Source organism: Barbatula barbatula, assembly GCF_947034865.1.
Source record: "Barbatula barbatula genome assembly, chromosome: 10".
NCBI lineage: Eukaryota > Metazoa > Chordata > Actinopteri > Cypriniformes > Nemacheilidae > Barbatula > Barbatula barbatula.
Window position 1 is genome coordinate 19,342,962 of NC_136773.1, and position 7,713 is coordinate 19,350,674.

Sequence of the window (7,713 nt, forward strand, 5' to 3'; positions counted from 1 at the left end):
GTGTTAAAAATGAAAAGAGAGAGAGAGAAAGAAAGAAAACATGAAGGATGCTTTTAATGAAAGCTCTCGTTTTAAAAGCTAATTTTCCTCTTTTCTTGCTCCTGGCCTAATATTAATCCCTTCACAAAACAAAGGTGTTTTGATATTCACCAATAAAAACCACAAAGAAACAAGGGTCATGAAAATAATAGGCTATTCCATAAAGGTATATACTCTTGCTTTTTAATTAAGCTGAACATTTTAATGCAAAATAAACATGTTTAGGAGACAAATAACATACCTTTACCTCTGGCTGGTCATAAGGATCCACCTGTTGGACAGAATATAAGACTAAATAAAAAAATATATGAAACAAAAAATATAATGAACTAAATCTTTATCAACAGTGACCATGGTTAGGTCGATGTGATGTCACATGCCATCACGTGTGAAAATCTACAGAAAAGAGGAAATCTGTGGAAAGACATTGTAAGGTCAGAACTTTAAAGGTTTAATATTGGTGGTCACATCAATCTCCTCTTGGGTGTGAGGGGGAGCTCTGAGCATCAACGTAGATCATCATGTGATAAATCACTGGGTTTGTTTAATGCGTTTTCAGTGTTCACGCTGCCCGTGAAGAAGGTCAGGGACAGGTGAGAGGAGGTGGAGTAAAGAGGATCAACCTACAATCACAGGATCAATTTCAGGACGATAGTTCTGGTGTTGTATTGTGAGAAAATTAAAACATATATATATTATTTATTTTGCACTGTATAGTCTACACTTTATTAGGTACACCTTACTAGTACCGGGTTGGACCCCATTTTGCCTTCAGAACTGCCTTAATCCTTCGTGGCATAGATTCAACAAGTTACTGGAAACATTCCTCAGGGATTTTGGTCCATATTGTCATGATAGCATCACGCAGTTGCTGCAGATTTGTCGGCTGCACATCCATGATGCAAATCTCCCGTTCCACCACATCCCAAAGGTGCTTTATTGGATTGAGATCTGGTGACTGTGGAGGCCATTTGAGTACAGTGAACTCATTGTCATGTTCAAGAAACCAATCTGAGATGATACGCGCTTTATGACATGGCGCGTTATCCTGCTGGAAGTAGCCATCAGACGATGGGTACACTGTGGTCATAAAGGGATGGACATGGCCAGCAACAATACTCAGGTTGGCTGTGGCGTTGACACGATGCTCAATTGGTACTAATGGGCCCAAAGTGTGCCAAGAAAATATCCCCCACACCATTACACCACCACCACCACCAGCCTGAACCATTGATACAAGGCAGGATGGATCCATGCTTTCATGTTGTTGACGCCAAATTCTGACCAATCTGACAATTTTGGTGAACCTGTGCGAATTGTAGCCTCAGTTTCCTGTTCTTAGCTGTCAGGAGTGGCACCAGGTGTGGTCTTCTGCTGCTGTAGCCCATCCGCCTCAAGGTTTGACGTCTTGTGCGTTCAGAGATGCTCTTCTGCATACCTCAGTTGTAAGGAGTGGTTATTTCAGTTACCGTTGCCTTTCTATCAGCTCGAACCAGTCTGGCCATTCTCCACTGACCCTTATCATCAACAAGGCATTTGTGCCCACAGAACTGCTGCTCACTGGATATTTTCTCTTTTTCGGACCATTCTCTGTAAACCCTAGAGATGGTGGTGCGTGAAAATCCCAGTAGATCAGCAGTTTCTGAAACACTTAGACCAGCCCGTCTGGCACCAACAACCATGCCATGTCACTTAAATCACCTTTTTAACCCATTCTGACGCTCAGTTTGATTTTCTCGACCATGTCTACATGCCTAAATGCATTGAATTGCTACCATGTGATTGGCTAATTAGAAGTTTGCGTAAACGACCAGTTGGACAGGTGTTTCCCTAATAAAGCGGCCAGTGAATGACTAATACATTTATTTTTATCATGTTAACTACATTGTACAAAACTTTTCACTTGAAATATTATGTAAATAACATATTTTAATATTTGAACGTAATAAATGTTTTTATAGTAATTGTTTATAACATAAAAATGAATAACATGTTTGTATATAATAAAACATATAGCAAAATAAGCATAAAAGAAGAGTAAGAAGTTAAAAGCTTTACAAGAAGTTTATTATTTGTGGTCTCACGCTTTTGCTTCTAAAATGTCTATGTAGCAAATAACCCAACATCTGATTACAGTCATAAAAAAGGTTTTAAAAGACTAGGGAAAATGATCTTGCCGCTGTCAAAATGATTTTCTTCCTTTAAAGGTATGGATTTTCAATTATGCTCCAAATGCTTCCTATCACGTCTCCGAAAAACAAACAAAAAACCCCAACTCTGACTAAAGATGCTGTTCATCTATTAGACCTCTATATAATTCATACATAATGTCAGAAGATTTCCAGACACTGGTGGGGGGAGCAGGGCGATGTCTGCAAAGGGTTGCGCTTTCTCTCCTAAGTGTGCACAGAACAGGAGACTCTGTACCGATTTCTCATTACAGCATCAGTAGTTACTTTTCCTCTTCCTCGCTGACGAGTGCTTAAAGCTGCTCGGAAACTTTACCCAAAATGCACGGGATAGCTGTCAGTGATCTCAGTCTTTCCTAAGCTCAGATTCTCTCACCAAGACATTCATTATTTAAAATAATATGGAGAAAAGAGAAAGATAAAAGGGAAAAATAAGCAAGCGAGAAAAAAACACAAATCACTGTATCTGTCTGAAGCAAAGCTCTGGGTCCGGATACAAGAAACCCCTTAGGATAAGAAAACTTTCAATTCTAATTGTAACAGTGTTGTTACTAAGGGTTTTCTTACCCTGAGGGGTTTCTTGCAACGGGGCCCTGCACCCCAAGGACATTTTGGCAAGGGAACTAGATGTACCCCAACCTAATGAGGTGTCCTGTAGATGGGCTGGAAAAGGGCAAATGTAAGTTTCCTGAAAAGCACCTGAATCTGATCCAATGTCTGTGAGACAAGTTTCATATTCTTTTCTAAAATACTGAAGTTCCTCTGCTCAAAGGTAATACCAGAATAGAGCTATCCACAAGCATTTCCATTCATTACATTTACTTGTGTGAGCCATAAATGTGATGTGATACACCAGAGTCACAAGAAAACTGTGTTCCTACAGCCTGGACCATCCTGGCGTATGTTTAACAAAACAAAGCTTTGCAGCTACAGCAGCTACACCATAAGTCAAACTCATGGTCACCTTCAGCAGTTACAAGGAGGGTCCCATACTATGTTGGGTAATGGTTTTGACCTTGTTTAATTAGTCTGTTTGGGATTACTGCCCAAGAGATGGGCAATAATAATCACTAGGGGGGAGTAGAATAAGGAAACCAACGAGATTGACCGGGGTGCCCTTGACGTCCTGACCCACAGAATGAGACTCATGCCTAACAAATGAGACCTGCCCTGAGGGAGTCTATGGCAACAATGTACAGAAAGGACACATTGCAGGTGGTTGAGCCCCAGAGAGACAAATCTCAAATTAAGGGTCACGCGGAACAATCACTGTACAGATGACAAAGACCCGAGCCGTAATTGAAAGGAAGAGATACAGTTCGGCAACTGTGGATAGAAGTAATGGTTTGTTTTAACGTCACAGATATTAGCATTTCCCAGGAAGTGGCTATAGAAAAATGCAAATACAAAATACAATATTAATTTAGAAAAGTCAAATTCAATAAACACATGGCTGCATTCAAACATTCATTTGGTAAAATTTAATTTACATGTCAAAGCTTTCACATTGCACATTTTGGGATTGAAAGGCTAACTGAAACTGATGACTTAATGAATATTTTTTACATTTAAAGCAAAAGTGCATCTCTGAATACCATTTAGTTTCATAAAATCCCTCCTGTGCTGGTGTCTTTTATATAGAGTTGTAACAGTGTGGAGACCGTCCGAGCACTCGGTACTTTTCATCAAATAATTTTTTTTGTGATAATGATAAAGGGTGACACTTTGTAAGTGACAATTCTGCTTTTTGAACACTCTTGAGGGCAGGTCGAGCAAGGTCGTTCTTAAGCAAAAAAGTTGGAAAAGCTATAAAGTTCATGTCCCATTTCCAAAGCCTTTCCCAGTCTCCTCACAACTACGAAGACTTACAATCTATGACTCTATATCATTCCTAGAAGTACAGTCAAACCAAAATGTATTCAGACACCTTGAACAGTTCTCTCATTATCGCAGTTTATTCGCTAAAACTGTGTCCGAACAAATTAATCTTAATAATGTCAAATATCCTTGATAGAAATCTATGTAATGGATTAGGTAGAATGTCAGTTTAGTTGTTAAATGTATTTATTAGATAATACCAATTTAGGGGAAATCAATGACCAAGCAATGCTTAATTTTGTTCGGTCTGTGGGTCACATTAGCAATTTTATGTCCAGTTTCACAGAGTAGTCCCAGATTATAATGAATGTTTGAGCTGTCTAAACTGAAAATAAATTACCCTGCCATATCTATAAATATGTCAATGCTTTTCTCCCAAGAACCAGTAATGTTTTATCAGTAAGGTGTTTTATAAAAAACGACTTTAATATCCTAATTTAACAAAGGTATAGTCCTGGCTTAAGCTAAGTCTTGTCGGTGAAACCGGGCCAAAGAAAAAACACATGGTCAGATCAAAGTGTCTGAATAATGCAGTCCCAAAGTTTGATCATTTTACTGGTAGTTCACTGTATGAAGAATGTTTTGGTTCATAAAAGGCTACATCACAGTTAATTTTATTTTGCTATTCTCACTTATATAAAGGAACTAGTTTCCTGAACCCATTATTAAAAAAAGATGTAAAAGTTTTTGGTTTGACTCTAGGCCTATATGTCTCATTATATGCTATATATGCTCAAAACCTACTACAGCATGTGTTTCCACATAATTAAATAGGAGAATATAAGGGAAAGGTATATGGATACCTAAATGTACAGCGGTAATTGAACACCCTTCATAATTAACTGTGAGCAGAAAATAGCTCCACTGCCAAATGGCCTGATTAGGGATTGTTTCTTTTGAATTGCGTGTAATGGGAAAAGTTGTAATTGTTAAGAGGGCAGCTGATATTGATTTAAATACATTGTAGCGAATCCAAGTGCAGTGATTCGGGCTCAGATGGAAACTGCCCTCCATCAGATTGAGGGCTAATTGCTCGGGTGAAGGAGCCCGGGGACATCGACTGTTAGGAAGTCATTCAGGCAAATCTGCAGCCACTCTGAAAATCATGCCTAACAGCAGGAGGGGTGCGCAGAACTAAACTAAACCGAGCGCTTCTTTTGTCGACTTCTGTTGGCACTTCAGTTTGTCTTCAGACGGCAGAAACATCTGCTGCGTCCGCATACAGCACGACCTTAAACACAAAAAGGACCGAACAAAGACAAAAATGCAAGGGAAGCAAAAGTTATGAAAAAAGCACCTTTTCAAATCCTGTCGTCGGATAAAAAATGCTTCCCATGCGGCTGGCCTGAACTTTGCAGCAGTCCGTCAGCTGTAAAGCAGGGACACGGAGGATATTTCAGCCTCTGTTGCGTGAGACATTCTCATTACGTTAACAGATTGAATAATTTAACCTGGGCGGACTGAAAGGGCCGTTTATGAGAGTTAAGACAAATAGAACCCCAGGGTCTCTTTATAATATAATGAACCCGGTATCAGTACAAAGCCTGCTCCAATGATTGTTTATCTAAGGCAAGGGTTTTTTAAAGGGGTGATGGTCCATGTAAGCTAAATTTAGCCGTTCATAACACAATAATGTAAATATGCATATCAGTTTTAAATATCATATTGGTCTGGATAAAAGCATCTGCAAATCGATCAAGGGATAGTTCCCCCAAAATCATTTAGTCAGCCTTGTGTCATTTCAGACAAGCATGACTTTCTTTGTTCTGCACTACACAAAAGAATATGTTGGTAAGCAAATAGCATTAGACCTCATTTTATCGACACTAAACCACCAAGACATTTCTAAAAATATATTTTCTCCGCAGAAAAATAGGTTTTGATGGATATTAAGGCACAGTAAATAAATGATGAGGTCATACTCCCCATCCCTCATCCAACTACTTTTAACATTTCTAATGAGATTTTCTCATCCAGATGAGTGAAAGTACATTCCTTCTCAAACTATGGGTCAATGTACTTACGATTATGGTTCAAATGATTGGTCGAAGCTGCATGCAGGAACAGTCTTCATACGGTTACTAATGTGTGTCAGGTGCACACACATGTAATGGTATCTGTAATGGTATCCCATGTGACCAGCTAAAGTGTAGTGTGACCCTTCGACCGCATTAGCACACACTTTGTAATTAGTGATAAAAATCTCCAACCCACATTATTTCGAAAACATTTAAAACACATCACCACTGCTAACTGTATGTATCTAGGCCACCGTGCAGCACTCTCGAAACCTCAGAAAGCACTGAATTCATAGTACATACTTTGTGACATGCTGACCTTATCAGAAAAGCTAATGTTCTGTGAAATATGACACCTGCACTACAGTTAGGTAATATACACACTACGCTGAAGGGCCATGAAGGACCATGTTCCCTTTGCCACATTTCACATACCTATATCCCTGCCTATTAAAGGAAGTTAATAAAAACATCAGTCGTGCCAATGATAACGCAAAAGCATACAAATGGATAAAAACATTTTGAGGACAAATGTGGATGAAGCTGTGCAAGATTATCTGGACATCTTAAACACAGCTTAAAAGAACAGCATAGATATATTACACTTGATTGGTTTGGAAGCTATCTGTGGAGGACAAAAAAAAGATTTGAGTATAAATGAATTAATAAAGGGACTCGAAAACATGTTACGATAAAGATTTATGTGCCAGCTGTACAAAAATTCTAGAATAAAAGAGAATACTATTTTTTTAAACTAGAACCCAATCAAAGCAAATAAAATGTAAATCCGCTTCTAAAATACTAAATACATAATTTAATAGTCTTAAAAGATATATTTGCAAACGATATATACAATAAGATGATCAAGGTTATTACAGTTCACTAAAACTATGAAAACATTTCTGTTAATTAATATAATATAAAATGCCAGCCTATATATTATATATTTTTTGAGGATTAAACAATGCCTCGGCAAAAAACTGAAGTACAAATTGAGGCAATACAAATTCAACTAAAATTAATGTGAAAAATAATATGAACAATAAACAATTATTTTACAATAAACTGAAATCTAAACTTTCACTGCGGTGGGCAAATTCTAGACAAGTTTTGTGAGATTCCCACTAAAAATATTTTTCAAAACAATCCTAGGCATATCAAACATGAAAAATACTTGCTTGTCAAGTCCTTGATTTTCATCGTGCTGGCAGGGCATTTGAAATCCGAATCGTCGGTTTTCATCATTGTAATGGACTGTGTCTACAATAGGAGATTAAAAATGAGCAAATGCGTTAACTTAATCCTGTTGCTGCATCAGGGTACTGTACCGCCCACCTATATGTCCTCATCCTGAGGGTCACGCAGGAACACCCAAAATCCTCACAGTTTTTCAATTGACATTCTGTACCATATCATTAATGTATGGGACATTAATGGATACAGGTATCCAAGCAGACTTAGTCTCTCATCCATAATCTAGTCTTCCCTGCAGTCTTAAATATTTCATACTGATCCGCCCGCCCCCCCACTACTGGAACCCATTGTATGTTAAGCCACCAAGTTCAGTACAGTAAAGTTCAGGACGTGGT